At 40.6% G+C, this 18118-nt stretch overlaps 1 pseudogene; it reads left to right on the top strand.

Moving 5' to 3' along the window:
- Positions 1 to 6450: 6450 nt before the first annotated feature.
- LOC102884850 lies at positions 6451 to 12452 on the top strand (annotated as a pseudogene).
- The last annotated feature ends 5666 nt before the right edge of the window (positions 12453 to 18118 follow it).

Here is an 18118-nt window from a genome sequence, read left to right on the forward strand (position 1 = left end):
CATCAAAAGAATCACAGAGAAGAGTTGGAGCCTTGATCCAATTGTGCCTGAATTCCACCCTGTCACTGGCCTCATTTAGTGACAAAATAAATCATCTTTATTTTTTAAGTAAGTCAGTTTTGAGCTGGGTTTTCTGTTACTTATAACCAAAAGCATCTTAACTGATGTACCACTCTAAGCCAATATCCTCTTGCAACTACATGATGATGCTTAGAACCTTACTATTCAGTGTGGTCTTTGTTAGAAATACAGAATCTCAGGCTCCCTTCCAAATCTACTGAATCCAAAGCTTCATTGTAACAAGATGCCTTAGTGACTCATATAAACATTAATTTTGAGAAGCAGTGGCTTCGATAACTGATCTCTCAAGCACTGGGCTAGGTGATAGGGAGACAATGATAAGCTATTACAGACATGGTTACTTGGTTCCTCTGACTTGGTTAGATGCTTTGTTTTATACTCAGTAATACCTCACCTTCGTCAATTCATTTATTCTTTCACTCATTCAACACATATGAATTTAGCACATTTATATAAATTTAACAAAATTAACAAAAATATTAAAAAGCGAGCAAAGAAGAGAGAGTGAGAAGCATTTGACTTTAAGAAGTTCACTATTTGAGAAAACAGACAAATATTAAGGTGCCAATTACATAAGTGCTACCCTGGGAAGGTACCAGGGCCAAGACAGGAGATTTCATCTAATCAGGGTGGTCAGGCAAGGCTACCCTGAGGAGAACTGAAGGGTGAGTAGAGAAGGGTGGGACAGGCAAAGAAGAGAATACCCAAGGCAGAAGAAGGAAAGAACAATGTTTAACCCCTTCTATTCTGGAAGAAGCAGGTGAACTCTACTAGCTGGAAGAGGACAAGGAGCCTGGGTTTCAGAGAGTTGAGCTGGAAATAGGAGGTTTATGATGAGTTTGAAGGTGTGGCCAAGGGCCAGGCTTTATAACACTTTAAAATCCATGTTAGGGAGTGAGTTTCCCCCTTTAATCCCCAAACTGATGTATTTTGTTTTAAATTTTTTGTGTGTGTGGTGAGAACACAACATCAGATCTATCCTCTTAACAAAATTTTAAGTGTACCATACACTGTTGTTGACTCTAGACTGATAGTGTTTTACCTCATATCTCTAGAGCCTATCCATTTTGACTGAAGTTTTATGCCTATTGATTAATAACTCTCCATCTCTCCTTACCCCCAGGCCCTGCAACTACTATTCAATTCTTTAACTCTACAAATCTGACTATTTTAGATACCTCAAATAAACAGAATCAGGTAGTATTTGTCTTTCTGCAGCTGGTTTATTTCACTTAGTATAATGTCCTCAACATTCATCCATGTTGCTGCATATTGCAGAATTTTTCTTTTTTAAGGCTAAATAGTATTCTATTGTATGTATATACTACATTTTCTTAATCTATTCATCTGTCAATGGCATTTTGGTTATTTCCACAAATTGGCTGTTGTGAATAATGCTGCAATAAACATAAGAATACTAACGATGTCTCTTTGAGATCCTGATTGCAATTCTTTTGGTTGAATACCTAGATAGATGTGGGTTGTTGGATTATATGGCAGTTCTACATTTAATTTTTTGAGAACCCTCCATACTGTTTTCCATAGCTGTTGCATTATTTCGCATTCCCACCAACAGTGTGCAAGGGTTCCAATTTCTCTACATCCTTACCAACACTTGTCTTTTTTGATAAAAGCCACATTGACAGGTGTGAAGTGATGTCTCATTGTGGTTTTTATTTACATTTCCCTGATGATTTTGAATGTTTAATTTTTTTTCATATACCTGTTGGCTATTTCTATGTATTTGTAGACATGTCTACTCAACTCATTAGTCCATTTAATCAGGTTATTCATTTTTCTGCTATTGAGTTGTAGATTTCTTTATATATCTTGGAAATTAACCTCTTATCAGATATACGGTTTGCAAATATTTTTTTTCCTTTCCATAGGATATATTTTCACTCCGTTGATTGTTTCCTTTCTTTAAAATTTATAAATGTTTATTTTCTCAGTTTATCAATTGAGAATGATGTACAGCCTGAGCCTGCCTCCAACACCTTTTGCCCTTGTCTTTCTACTCTTTTCCAACCCTAGCAGAGCAGACTAGCATAGCTTAGCTCATTCACACCACGTTTGTTATTTATAGCTGACAGAAGGAATGGAGCAGTGGGCCAGGATGAATTGGACTGAACCAGTTTCACACCTTTGCTGTGAATGCCCTGCAGGTGACATTATCATCACTTTGCTCTCAGTACTTTGGGCCACACACTCTGGTCCAAAGAAGGTTGTAATAAATACCTGTTGGATGAATGGCCTAGCCCAGGTTCCTTGCCCATAGCACAGTGTAAGGCACATGCCACATTTCCCGCACCCCATACACACATACATGCTTGTGCATGTGCACACATACACACCACACAAAAGGTATGTCAAAGGAAAGATGGTGTGAGCAGGTGGCTCCCATCACCAGCTACTGCAATCTAAAACAGAGAGTCTATTAAATATTATCCAACAATTCCTGAATAATCCAGGTGGTTTCATGAGTAGATAGAGAAAAGAAAATGTCCTCATTTACCTCTATCTCATAGTTTTTGATACAGTCTCAAATTCATCCTGTTAATCACTATTCTTCTAGGTGCCATATCATACATTTTTTATAGTTTATACTTTTATTGTTCTAGCAACTCAAAAACTGCCTTTTAATAAATGCACCTTTGTACTTTAAGTTCCCCCAGCTTGGAGACTTGGAGATAAGCCTTTGTTGTAGCTTGAACTTTGATCTCCTATGCTTTTGTATTGATCTGTGAATGAGGAAGCTATAAACCTTGAAAAGCTTCTCTATGGGTTCATAGACTAGACACAGTTGTGGCCCACAGCAGATAATGTATCTTTATAACATGGCTGCAGTTGCCGCTGTTTCTCAATTTGCTCCAGTGCATCCATTATCATCTGTTCTCTGCTCTTCTCTGTGTCTTGAGACCAGCCTCTTAGGAGTGCCCAATCTGGGTTCTGCTGGGTTCAGATCAGGGGTAAAAAAGTAAGGCTACGTAATCGTCTCCCCACCCCCCACACTCATTCTCTGCCTGGCCAAGGTCCTATCAGCCTCAAGCTCTCTCTAGGCTCTGAAATCATGTTCCCCTTGGCCTTCTGTAAGGGTGGTAACAACTGCCCTCTGCGTTAGTCCTTGGGTCCTTCATCATGCCCTGTTGGGTCCTTAATCTTGACTACTCCTCTCCACAAAGTGATTAAACTCGATTCATCTCTCCTTGCCTAAACTCTTGAATATGCCATCTGTTTATGGTCACGATTCTGACCCACAGTTTGCCTATATTAATTTTCTCTTTTTCCCCACATATTATTCAAATAACTGTAGAAAAATATGAAAATACAAAAAGGAAAATCATACCTAATCTTACCCTTAGACCTGATGATTACTACATTTTGGGACATACACTCCCATATTTTATTCTTCGCATGTAAAAAAATATATATATGTATATATATAATTTTTAAAACAAAAGTTCTCAAAAGTAAAAAAAAAAAAAGTGTAAAAATAGTCTACCTTTCCTGTTTAAAAAGGTAATAGGAAGCTAATGTTTTCAGATTCAACTTTGACCATATAAAAATTAACTTTATGTTTGTAGAACATTATTATTAGGCTTATTATAACTTCATCTTTTTCAAAACAATTACAAAATAATTATTTTCAGAGCTCCCTCATAAAGAAGTGACTTAACTTTCAAATTTTACACAGGCCAGGAAAAATAAATGTGGGGAATATTTTTTGACTTGACTGGTTTCAGTGAATTTCTTCTACTATCATAGTAGAGGATAAAAGAGACTTGAGATGGAACATTTTCTAATTTCTATTTCTATCTGGAGGTGTTATATTTAGCTCTAAATGAAACTATAACATTTTCCCTAGGTATTTCACTTTGAAAGAATAAAAAACTTGCCACATGATGAGTATTTTAAAAAACACAAAAGTTACGTATTGCATACTGAATGGAATGCTGATTCAGCAATGCCTGTTAACAAGGCAAAAGGATTTGGGACTCTGTCTCCTGCCAAGAATTATCTTAAACAGGACCCCAAAGAATGACTGAAACCACTCACAGACGTTCTCACCAATCAGTAGTTCCACACATGCAATGAATATGAAGGCCACTTCAGAACCTGGTATTGGGGGTGCTTCAGAAGGTAATTAATTCTTGGGGTTAAAGCACTGATGAATGGGATTAGCACCCTTATAAAAAGGACCTTAGATATCTCTCTCATTCGCTGTCATGTGAGGATACAATGAGAAGTTGGCAGTCTGCAACCTGAAAGAGAGTCCTTACCAGAACCCGCCCACGTGGCACCCTGATCTCAGACTTCCAGCCTCCAGAACTGTGAGAAACAAATATTTGTCGTTTAATCCACCCAGCTTATGGTGGTTTGCTATAGCAGCCCCAGTGACCAAAACAGTGTCCTTTAAAATGAATATGATCATATTTATAGATCCAAGTTATTCAGAGTGATCTAAGATAACAAAGTGTTTATCCACCAAAAAAGAACTAGAAAACATTTACTCCTGCAAAAACTAGAAAACATTTACTCCTTTTGGAGCATTCATACTCCCATTCAATCATTTCTGTGATCTGGTGTCTTCATTTTCTCCTTTCAGATGATAATTCATTCCTCCTTCACAGTTTCTAATACTGCTTAGGTATTAGAAAGACATAGAGAATGTAGATTTTTCCCTCTTGCTAATAGACAGTCTCTAGCCCCATTAGTCAAGTTTTCTAAACTATTAATTTTAAAGTAATTCCTAAGAGATTCCCTCTGACCAGCATCATCTCTCTGACTCATCCACCACTAGCCTCATGGCTCCAGAAGAGTCTTGGCCTGGGAGTAAATTCTACTTCTTGAGCTGGGCCTTGCCCAGTTGCAAAGAGAACTGCTAGGTCAGCCAGACGTCTGACCCTTTCACTTTATACAATCCTTGTAAATGTCTGGAGACGTGTTCTACACATTTTTCCACTTCCAAGAACTTGATGAATATTAGAGCTTTTGAAGGCATACTTAAAGAGATGAAAAGACACTGAAGCAGTCAGCAATGATTGAAATGCAGTGTGTACTCCAGTTTAAAAATGTCTGGTGGTGTCTACGTGAGTGTACACAAAAATTACTCTGTTCACTTGGCCTCGGTTCAACCTCCTTTACTTCCAGGACTGTGCTATCAGAAACCCATGTTCTCAATACATCCCAGTAGACAGCCTTGGGCACTGTGTTGACATCATGGTATGCTTCTTATCATTTACTAGCATCAAATCGTATTCCACACACACTGTATCCAGCCACACCTCAGTTCAGCATACCTAAGATACTAGGCATTCTTAGTTGAAGGAGAATAAATTTTACACTTTAAGTAAAATCTGGGGGCCACCTGGGAAGTACCTGGGAAGACCAGTGTACCCTTTCCTGCTCATTGAGAATCATAGGTCGAGGGCAGCTTCACTAGCTTCATTCTAAAGAACAGGCCCAAAGGTTTACTTATTAGAAATGTAAAACCTTGGGAGCCTTCTTCAAGGAGCATAATGTTAGAAATCATACTTGAACCCAAGCTAAGGAGAGCCAGGCTCTAGCCACACTGTCTTTGTTTTGCTGTTTTGGTTCCTGAACCACACCAAGTACATTCATACCTGGGGCTTTGCCTAAACTTGGATACTTGTTCCTAGATTTTGATAAAGCTAGCTCCCTTTTACCATCTGCTTCTCAGCTTAAACATAATCTTCTCCGAGAGCCTTTTCCTAACCATCTATCCGAAGTAGCTCACCCAGTTCCAGTTCTTCTCTGTCATGTTACCCCATTTTGTGTACTTGCAGGTGCTTGGCATCTGAAATGACCATATTTATGTAATTATTGTCACAGTGGGCTTCAGGGCGGGTGGCATATGCAGCCTCTGAGGGGCTAGTACTTAGAAGGGCCCTCCATGTGGTTTAATGCTCTGCTGTTGCCATCTAACGTTCTGAATAATAATGTTTCACCAAAGAGACCTGAATTTTCATTTTGCACCACAAGTTATGTACCACTCCTGTTATTTGTTGTCACTTTGCTATTAAAGGATAAGCCCCAGGAAAGCAGAGATTTTGTCCCTTTGCTTCAATATTGTGTTGTCAGCACTTAGAATACCACGGGGAAAATTGTAGGTGCTCAAAAAATATTTGATAAGTTAAACATAGGACCATTATATGACCCAGCAATTTCACTCCTAGGTATATTCCCTAAAGAATTGAAAACACAACACACAAAGGAATGGGCCACACTGGCTAAAGCCATGGCCTACGGTGGGGTAGGCGGGCAGGCAGGTGGACTGGCGGGGCAGGGATGGCTCCATGGCCCGCTCCCCTTCCACCTTCGCAGGACAGGACAGTGGTGGGCAGTGTGATGGACCTAGCCAGGCTCCTGCTGAGCAAAAAAGACACCTTCTCCCTCACCAGCTTTCCGGGACTTCTTGTTGCTCCCCTGACACCAGAAGCTGCATGCCTAGATCCAGAGAAGACTCTGCTATGGCTGGGACTGGGAAGCTGACTGTATGGAGGAGCTCTCCAGGCCCATGGCAGACGCTGCTTTGTAACTGCTCCAGAAGGCAACTCCAAGCCCTATTAGCACACTTCAGAAGAAATCTGTAGCACAAATGTCCCTGGAGGCATGCATCTCCCCCTGTCCTATGATGCTAGCTCTGTGTATAGCAAGAGGCTCTGGTACCCCACCCAGACTACCTACAGCATGTGTCCTCTTCTCACTTGTTTCTAATCTCTGTGATGGTGGCCAGTTAGTACCTCTATGATGAGGCAGGGAGGAGGAGGTCTTCAATGATGAGTGGGGAGCTGTAGGGGGTGTGGTCCACTCTACTCTCAATGCCCTGGAGAGGGACTTCCTGGGTATCATGGATTGGCATCTCTACACTGACCTTTGAAAGATCTTATTTGATACTACTCTCAATGCCCTGGAGATACTTGACAGTGTAGAGATGCCAATCCATGATACTTCCTGGGTATCATGGATTGGCATCTCTACACTGACCTTTGAAAGATCTTTGAGGTGCTGAGCTGGCTAGAGAGCTATGTGGCTAAAAAGAATGGATGGAGATGGGGCTGGTACCTCTAAGCAGACCTGCATGTACTGCTGGAGTCATCAGCCTGGAAGCTGGCCCTGGGCTCGCTCTGCTAGCAGCTGGTAAAGTTGTCCTACCTGTTAGCTATGGCATATATGAGTAGTGTGGCCCTGGCTGTGGCATCGGTGGCTGTAGTACACCAGCCCTTAGGGCTGCACTGCAGCACCCCGTGTGGCCCCCTGGACCTTGGACTGACTTTCAGGTACTTCTTGGAACCCTGCATACCTTCTCCCATGCCACACTGCCTGCCTTCTCCTGCCAATGTTTCCAGCTGCCTGGAATGTGATGTAATATTGCCTTTACTCTGGGGCAGTCTTCTGGCATCACTGACATCCAACCTTTGCCTCCCCTAGATCCTCCTGCCCCTCTCACTCTTCTCTATAACTGTGCCCTTTGCCAGAAGCTCCAGAAAGACACCCCCACAACCTGCTGCGCCTGCCACCTCCCCCACCATACCATCTGCACTGGGCCCCCCAGCTTCTTGTACCATCCCCATGGCTTGCCTCCGCACTGGCCCTGGAGCCCGATGACCTGTCTACTCCCACAGCTCCAACAGTGTTTCCTTTTCAGCATCATGGAGCTGGCCCACCTCAAGTCTTTCATTTTTCCCAGGGTAGGTGGGGCTTCAAGGAATGCATTAAGAGGACTTGGGAATCCTTCAGAAGCTGGAGGAGCAATGCTTGATTTGGATTTTCTCTACCTCTTTGGGTCTTTGTCTGATCCCCTGTTTCTCTGGGTAAGGAAACTTAAGGGGTTGTGGGGCAGAAGGACTGAAGGACACTCGTTTTCCTAGATCTTAGGGGCTGGCTGCTCATCCAGAGCAGTGATGGTGCCAGGAAAAGCTTCAACTTGGTAACCAGAGGCATGTCACAGATGGACAGAGGAGAAGCCTGTGTCTATTCATCTCTCCTGGGCTCTTCTAGACTTTTGCTTATGAGTTCCCTGGGATGGAAAGATAAAGGTGGGAATCAGGAGAAGTCGGGGGAGGGAGGGGAGGAAATGTTGACCCTGAAGCAGGAGATCCAGGCATTGATGCGGCCAAAGAAGGAGCTGAGGGAAGACGGGGTAAGGTGGGAAGCCCTCTCCACACCCGTTCCTTGCGTATAATCGAAAGGAGCCAGGGATGACAGGGGCCTTCAACCTTTCCCTTTTGTCTTCCAGCCTTCTCTTAGAACCCTGCTCCTGGTCTTCCCTCTCTTCTGGTTTCTCTTCTGGATATTCCCTTCACAGGCCTCTCTGTATCTGGGTTCTTTATGCTTTTTTAGAACTGAAGTTTCAATAAACAGATTCAGTTGCAAAAGAAAGGAGAGAAAAAGGGACTGGGGGAGAGAAAGAAAAAGAAAACAGAATGCAACAAATACTTGTATGCAAATATTATAGCAGCATTATTCACAACAACAAAAGGTGGAAACAACTCAAATGTTTATCAACTGATGAATGGATAAACAAAATGTGCTATATTCAGATAACAGGATTATTCAGCAATGAAAAGGAATGGAGTACTGATGAAAATACAACATAGATGAATATTTTCCTTAGCAAAATATGCTAAGTAAAAAAATAAGCCAGACACAAAAGGTCATGTATGTTGTATGATTCCATTTATGTGAAATATCCAGAGTAGGTAAATCTATAGAGATAGGAAACAGATTAGTGGTTTCCAGAGGGGATGGGTTAGGAGAGGATGGCAAGAAGCCGCTTAATGGATATGGGGCTTTATTTTGGGGTGATGAAAATGGTTGGAACTGGATAGAGATGGTGGTTGCACAACGTTATGAATATACTAAATGATGCTGAATTATTCATTTAAGAGCTAATGTTAGGTTTTAAAATGATTAATTTTATGTTATGTGAATTTTACCTCAATTTTTTAAAAATAAATATTTGTCGAATGAATACCTACTTCTAGAACTTTTTCAGACCTCTTTCCACAACTAAGTTCAGAGTATTCTTAACCCAGCCTAGAGCTTCCACAACTTCAGTCCAAAGTTTTGAGTCTGTGTGAAAATAAGAACACATTCACACTATTATTTGGAAAAAATTTCAAATATTTGCTTCTATCTAGATGACACAGGATTGGCACATCATCATAATGCCAATCCTATAACTAATATTTTGGTTGTTTTTATTTGTTGGTCTTATGCTATTTTATAATAAAATTTGAGATTATTTTAAATGCATATGCAGTTGTAAAAAATTACACAGAGACCCTGTGTTCCCTTCACCAAGTTACCCCAATGGCAACATTTTGAAAAACTACAAAGTAATATCACAATCAGGCAACTGACATTGATACAGTCCATTTATCTGATTCACAGCGGTTTCATGTACTCATTTGTGTGTGTGTGTCTTGTTTCTTTATTGAAGTATAACAATAGTCCCTTTTAGTATTGTAATCTGTTGACTCTGAATTCCAGAGAGATTGTGGTACCACCAGAGTAACCACAAGTAAATGGCCCCAAGTACAAGTTAAAAGAAAGAAACATTTCTAAAGCAATGACAGGGGCTTAGCAGTCTGGAACTTGTTAGCTCAGCCATGCCTTTTACATTAACTTGACCCTTTCAGCACTGTGATTCTTAGATTGGCTGCCGCATATTTTATTTAATTCAACTAACTGAGAGGTGTGCTACAGTAAAACTTTCTTTTGTCATTTGAAAAAATGGGAATATAAAATTTGTCAAACATTGACTGGCAGCATAAAAAAAGGTATCAGTTAGATTGTTTTTACTTGGGAAGAATGCCTGCTAGTTCAGCCGCCTAATAAATTTAACTTAGAACAGACTTGAGGTCATTTTCTAGTGTTTACTGTAGGGTCCATCCTGTATGTCAAATGAATTTAATTTGAAGGTTTTAGTGACTGTTCCTTTCTAAATTGAGTTAGTTGAATGATTAGACAGATCTTCCCTACTCAGCATCCATCCCACCATTTTCTAATAGCATGCAGATTTTAGTCTTAGGCTAGTTGTTTTGGTAGTGCCATCTACAAACCCTCGGTATGCCACCCCCCACTCTACATACACACACACTCATGGCTCACAGAATGGGCACATGACTCAATCAACACATTCCATTCTTCTGGGCACAGCGATTGTTTCTGAAAATATGTGTATCTAAAACTGTCAAAGAGATAAAATCTCTGATCTTTTGCTAAAATGATTAGGACAAAGAATCTCTTTCCTTGGACTTAAATGTGTTAATATATACACAATGGAGCACCAGTGAATAACAGCAGTGACAGCATGTTGTAAATAAAGCTGACATGGAAGAAAGACGACCTGATAACCATACCTGAGCATTGTTAAAAAAGAAACAATAGGCCCCAAAACAGTCACTTGTGCCAAGCCCATGTCACCAAACCAAGACTTAATATCTAACCTAATTGGAGCTTGAGCCTCTCCCAGTAGTATAGACTTTAACCAGTCAATCTAGAATTACCTGGTCAGCACTGGTGAGGTAAACTGCCTGATGGACCACTGTCATCTCCCAGAAGAAGGTGACCTTGCTGAAACAATCCACTCTTTATTAGAAACTTTCTTTTTACACCCCTTTCCATCTATAAAAGCCTTCTATTTTGTACAGCTCTTTGGAGCTCTTTTCTCTTTGCTAGATGGGATGCTGCCTAATTCATGGATTGTTGAATAAAGCCAATTAGATCTTTAAATTTACCCAGTTGAATTTTGTTTTTTAACAGCAACTAGAACCAGCCATACCTGAAGCTCTGAATTTCTGTTACATGAACCAATAAGATAATAAATTACTTTTTTGAGTGTGCATCAATGAACATGAATTTTTAAATTTTTATTTTTGTCACTTGCAACTCAGTGAGAAGAATCAGTAGCAAATAACATTTATTAGATTAAGCTGGGGGGCCATAAATCTTTAAGTTAATTTAGTATTTGTCTTCTTATCATTCAACAATTCCCTTATCTTCTCATCTGTCTGCGTTACTGCCAGCAACAATTTGCCTGACCCAGGGCTTTGGTACTCAGAAAGTACTCAAGTAGAGTCAATGAATGGCACTGTGAGTACATTAATGCTTCTGATCTGATACTGTCATCTTTTAAATAGGTTATGCATGTGTAATGCAGCAGCTGACCATCTGTACTGCTTATTTAAGTTCTGTAATGAAATGGCCAAGGCCCTCATTGTTTATTTATGTGATGCAGGCAGCTTCTCTCTAAATCCTAATCCAATCTTCAGTAACTTTTTTGTAAGGTAGAAGCTCTAATGACTGCAAAAGAAATGTTTGCTGCTTCAGATGGTGCTATTAAAAGAAAATTGTTCCCAAAGAAATTCTTATCTCCTGATGGGGGGAGCTAAATCACTATAAATTATGGAAAAGGAAATTGCAAATGTGTCTTGCTTTCTCTTTATTGGAGGCATTGTTTTATCACAACTGTCAAGTCGAGCATATACCTATTTCGAAAAGCTCTTTACAGCTTTGAATTAAGCACAAATGGAAAAATAAGAGGCTACATAATTAAAGGAGCTAAGGGAGCTCTGCTTTGCAAGGCAAAGACAGGGTTTTCCCATTGCTTTTTTATTCACAAGCGGCACCAGCAAAGGGGCGGGGCAGGGCAAAGACTGTGGAAAAGGAGAGAAAAGCAACCGCAAAATACAGTCAAGAGTAATAATCAAGTAGACCACCAGAGACCTGGCAGAAGAGTAATAAGAATCTTGAAAAGAAAACCTGAGACCTTTAGAATTCCATTTCGCTGGGGAAGAGAAAAAGAGAAACAGACAGGGGAGGGGTGAGATCTCGGGTTCTAATTTGTTTCAACTGAATAAGCACAATCATCAGCCATCAATGTTGATGTAAACTTCGATATCATAAAAATTGCATAAAGGTGGCTGTTTCTCTTTTCTCTTCATCACAGGTGCTTTCCACTGACTGGAGCCTTGTGTAGTCTCTGCTCATGTTAATCACCTAGTGGATGTGTCCAGCGAGGCCAGCAGAGGGAGTGCAAGACTAACGGGTGAGTTCCAAGCTTTGCCAAAGCAACCAACTTCCTTATTCAGGACCTCTAAATCTAGTTTGTGAAGATGAAGCTCTATCTCCATGCCTCCACCCCTACCCATCTCCTTTTATCTCCCTCTTTTCCCTAGCCTGCCCCTAAGACAGCCGTGCTCCCCAAACCCAAAGAGTCTGATTGGTCATTTGGGGACCTTTTACCAAAGAGTGGACAGGTTGACATTCTGTTCATAGATCCCATGATGAATGAGAAAGATAGACCCCAGTGTGGCTCGAACATTAAAAATCGTATTGAATGAGATAGGACAAAAAAATGGCATAGATGATAGAGGTTCTGTTCATCCCTCTGGCAACTAAAAGTTGTGACAGAAACAAGGAGCAAATACCAAGGAAAAATCACCTGGGATTTAGATGATCAAGCCATACTACTAGGAAGAAATCTAAGAAATCATCTGCAACGGCAGATGGTAGGACAGGGCGAGGACCCGAGGCTGCCCAGTCCCAAGTGGCTGACTGGGACAGAGGCTGCGGCAGCGGTGGTGGCAGACACCTCTTAAAGGGGCCGGGTCTGCGAGCAGACTTTCGTGGTGATGGACTTAATCTCTCTGAGCACCAGTGCCGGTTTGGCTGCGCAGGAACTTACAGGGGAACACTGAGTTGTCGGAGTGAGGGTCCAGGCAAGACTCACTCTGTACAGAAGTGTTGGTAGTATTCATTGTTCCTCAGTTGAGCCCTCCCACCTCTCAGTGTGTGGACTCAGCACCACTACAGCTGAGACATCATCAAACTGGATTCCCTGAAACTCCACCTCTCCAACTCACAGCCCCACTTAAACCACATTCAGGTGTATCCTTGGAGAGTCAAGTGCTCCTTGCTGAGCAGTGCCTAGACTCACACTGGTGGCAGCTGACCTCAGTCTCTGGTGTGGCCTTTTAAGGCAACTATAAGCACAGCATCTGTGGATTGCTTGCTGAATCTTAACAGGTGGCCTTGTGGCGGAGCACAGGCTGGGGCTCAACTTGGCCAGCAGCTGAATCTCTCTCAGGACGGTGCCACTGGACACTTACTACACAAATCCACACTAACAAGACCGGAAGACTTAGGAGCTTTGCTTAGTCCATAGAAACAGACATATAAAGGCAGCCAAAATGAAAAGACAAAGAAGCAGAAACCATATGAGAGAAGAGAACAGAGATCCAGAAATAATGGAGTCAAGCAATCTAACAGATGCAGAGTTCAAAACACTGGTTATAAAGATGCTTAATGAACTTATGAGAAGTGTAGATGAATTCAGTGAGAACTTCAACAAAGAATAAAAAACACAAAAATGGAAATGGAAATTATAAAAGGGAACCAGCCTGAAATGAAGAACATATTATCTGAGATGAGAAGTATATTAAATGGGGTAAACAAAGTGAATAAAGAAGAGGATCAAAGGACCTATATAAAGGATGGGAAAGCCAAGGACACTCAATCAAAATGGCAAGAAAAAAGAAGCCAAGACTATAATAATAATTTAAGGAGCCTATGGGACACTATTAGAGGTAAAAATATCCATCTCATCGAAGTACTGGAAGGAAAACAAGATGTTGAACAGCTATTTGAAGAAATAATGATAGAAAATTTCCCTAACTTGGTGAAGGAAATAGACATAAAACCCTAGAAATCTCAGAGAGTCCCCAAAGCCAAGAACTCAGAAAGGCCCACACCAAGACACATTGTAATTAAAATGCCAAAGGTTAAATACAAAGAGAGAATCTTAAAAGCAGCAAGAGAAAAGCAGTTACCTACAAGGGAAATTATGCAGGACAGAAGGACCTGGCACAAAATATTTGACATGATGAAAACCCAGGATCTACAACCAAGAATACTTTATCCAGCAAAGCTATCATTTAGAGTTGAAGGACAGATAAAGAGCTCCCCAGATAAAAATAAGCTAAAGGAATTTATCTTCACCAAGCAAGCATTACAAGAAATGTTGTAGGGACTTCTTTAAAAAGAAAAAACATGTTTCAAAAAGGAATAAAGAATGGTAACAACTACATTCCTATCAACAAGTACCTCAAATGGAATAGAGTTAATACTCCAACCAAAAGATAGAGTGACTGAATGGATAAGAAAACAAGGTCCCTACATATGCTGCCTACAAGACTCACTTCAGATTAAAAGACACACACAAATTAAAAGGAAGGGGATGGAAAAAGATATTGCCTTGATGGACCTAGAGAGTATTGTGCTGAATGAAATGAGTCAGATAGAAAAAGACAAATATCTCATGATTTCATGTACATATGGAATCTAAAGAACAAAATAAACAACAACAACAGAAGCAGAAATAAACTCATAGATACATAGAATATTTAGAGGGACACTAGATAGGAGGAGGTGGGGCGGGGGAAGGCAAAGGGATTCAGAGGTACAAATAGATAGTTGCGGAATGGACATGGAGATGTAGAGTGCAGCATAGGGAAGATGGTTAATAATGTTGGAATTAATATGTAAGGGGGAAAAGGGGTTCTAGATTTAGTGGAGTGATCACTTTGTGAGTTATGTGGATCTCTGATCAATATGCTATAAAACTGAAACTGGTATATTATTGTATACTATGAAAAAAACTCATTGAATTGCACAATGTAAATACAAGCAACTAATTGTCTATTAAATTTCAATAAGGACAAAGAAAAAGAAAAAATCATATTAAATGAAAGAATTTTGAAAGCCAAGTTAAAAGCCCAATGTTAAGTAAAAATAACAGGTTACAAAGCTGCATATATAGTAGCATCTCAAGCATATGAAGATTTTTATCATAAAATATAGAAATCTATCAAATTAAGAGAGTGGCTGACTTTGATGGGGGACTGAGTAAAAAATGGGAAGTAATTAAGAAGTACAAATTGGTAGTTAGAAAATAGTCGCAGGGATGTAAAGTACAGCTTAGGGAATATAGTCAATAATATTGTTTTGTTTTTAATTTTTATATTTTTCTTTTTTTTATTATAGTTGACATACAATATTATATTAGTTTCAGGAGTACAACACAGTGATTAAACATTCACATAACTTATAAAGTGATCACCCTAATAAATCCAGCACCCATCTGACACCATACATAGTTATTACAATACTTCTGGCTATATTCCCCATGCTATATTCTATATCCCATGTCTATTTTGTAACTACTAATTTATACCTCTTAATCCCCTCCCCCCTTACCCAACCCTCACCCATCAATCTGCCAACTACCAAAATGCTCTCTGTATCTATGTACTTGTTTCTGTTGTTTGTTTATTTATCCTGTTCTCTAGAATCCACATATGACATTTGTCTCCCTCTGACTTACTCCACTCAGCATGAATACCCTCTAGGTTCATTCATGTTGTTGCTGATTTCATTCTTTTTTATGGCTGAGCAATATTCCAGTGTGTGTGTGTGTGTGTGTGTGTGTGTGTGTCTCACCTCTTCTTTATCTATTCATCCATGTTGGACACCCAGGATGCCTCCATATCTTGGCTACTGGAAATAATGCTGCAATGAACATGTGGATTCACATGTCCCTTTGAAGTAGTGTTTTGAGTTTCTTCAGATAAATACTCAGAAGTGGGATAACTGGGTCTTTCTTTGTCTCTTTTTATAGCCTTTGTTTTAAAGTCTGTTTTGTCTGATATAAGTACTAGTACCTCAGCTTTTTTGTTTGTTTTCATTTTCATAAAACAACTTTTTTCATCTCTTTACTTTCAGTCTGTGTGTGTCTTTCAATCTGAAGTGAGTCTCTTGTTTTCTTATCCATTCAGCCACCCTATCTTTTGATTGAAGCATTTAATCCATTTACACTTAAAGTAATTATTGCTAGATATGTAGTTACTATCATTTTATTATTCATATTTTTAATCCTTTTTCTTCTTCTTAAAGAAGTCCCTCTAACATTTCCTGTAACACTGGCTTAGTGATCATGAACTTCTTTAGCTTTTTCTTCTCTGGGAAGCTTTTCATCTGTCCTTTGATTCTGAATGATAGTTTTGCTGGATAGCGTAATCATGGTTGTAAGTCCTTACTTTTCATCACTTTGGATATTTCATGCCAATCTTGCTGGCCTGCAAGGTTTCTGTTGAGAAATCAGCTGACAGTTTTATGGGAGTTCACTTGTAGGTAACTAACTGCTTTTACTCGCTGCCTCTAAGATTCTCTCTTTAGGGTTGGACCTGGTTAGTACTTGGATGGGAAACCACATAGGAATACCAGGTGCTGTAGGCCTTAAAAAAATTTTTTTTTTAAAAAAGATTCTCTTTGTCTTTAACCTTTGGCATTTTAATTATGATGTGTCTTGCTGTGAGCCTGTTTGTGTTCATCTTCTTTGGGACTAGATGCACTTCCTGGGGTTTTATGTCTATTTCCTTCACCAGGTTAGGGAAGTTTTCGGTCATTATTTCTTCAAATAGGTTTTCAATTCCTTGCTCTCTCTTCTCCTTCTGGTATCTCTATGATGCAAATGTTGATACGCTTGATGTTGTCCCAGAGGCCCCTTAAACTATCTTCATATTTTGGGGATTCTTTTTCTCATCAATGTTCTGGTTGGGTGTTTTCTGCTACCTTATCTCGTAAATCGCTAATTTGATCCTCTTCATCTAATCTACTGTTAATTCTTCCTAAGGTAGTCTTCATTTCGGTTATTGTAGTTTTCACTTCTGACTGGTTCTTTTTTATGTTTTCTATCTCTTTGTTAACATTCTCACTGAGTTCTTCTTCGCTTTCCCTAAGTTCATTGAGCTTCCTTATAACCAATGTTTTGAACTCTGCATCTGGTAGATTACTTGTCTCCATTTTGTTTAGTTCTTTTTCTGGAGCTTTGTTATGTTCTTTCATTTGAGACATGTTTGTCTTCCCATTTTTGCTCCCTACTTGTGTTTGTTTCTATGTATTAGATAGGGCTTCTATCTCTCCTGGTCTTAATAGAGTGGCCTTATGTGGTAGGTGTTCTGTGGGGCCCAATGGCAGTCTTCCCTGGTCACCTGAGCTGGGTACTCCAGGTATGTCCCTTATGGGTTGTGTGTGCCCCCCTGTTAGAGTTGAGCCTTGGTTGCTGTTTGCTCATCAATGAGAGGGATTGACCCTTGGGCTGATTGTTCGTGAGGACTGGCCATGACCAGCAGAGGAGGCGTTGCACAGGGACTGACTCTACAGAGCAGGATTCGCTTGAGCAGGGCTCTGGTGCCTTCCTAGTCTGCCTTTGGGGTGCATCGTCTTCAGATGTGATCCTGGGTGGTGCACTGGCACTGACTAAAGTCAGCCACCAGGTGTACAGGCTAGGGCTTCCTAGGAGGGGCCCTGCTCCAGGCCAAGTTCAGCCTCAGCCTGTGCCCTGCCTGGGGCCACCTGGCATGAGCCAACAAGCAATCTGCAGAAGGCCACCACCCACACTGGGCTTGGAAGTGCCTCTACAGGCCAAGTTACAAACCAAGGCCAGCTGCAGCTAGTACCGGGCTTGGGGCTGCTCAGTAAGAGATATGGGGAATGCTGAGGCCAGATGCTTCTTGTTTAGGTTTTGTGAACCTTTGAGAGATTTTAGGAAAGTCTACAGCATAAGCCAAGATAGGCTGTTTGTATGGAAAACCCACTGGAAGGGGCTTGGGTGGGCCTGCACATTGAGGGGTGGGATCTCAGGGAATCACCAGGGCTGAACGACCAGTATTAGTTTCGTTGATGGAGACTCAGATATAGCAGCCACCTGCATCTGCAAGCTGGACTTGGGAGGGCTCAACAAAGAAAAATGCCCTCTGCCAGCACTTCTATTTGGGAGAAAGCTGCCGCTCCAGCTCTTGCCCTAAAGCCAGACATCTCAGTTCTTCCCTTTATGTCCCTGGTGCCTTTCGAGCTGCTGCTCCAGTGCTGGAGCCCAGAGCGAATGAGTCTATTAGTGAGTAAGTCTGCTCATAGGCCTCTTAAGAAGAAAGTCTGACTCCCTCAGCCT

Source organism: Pteropus alecto, unplaced genomic scaffold (assembly GCF_000325575.1).
Source record: "Pteropus alecto unplaced genomic scaffold, ASM32557v1 scaffold75, whole genome shotgun sequence".
Classification (NCBI taxonomy): domain Eukaryota; kingdom Metazoa; phylum Chordata; class Mammalia; order Chiroptera; family Pteropodidae; genus Pteropus; species Pteropus alecto.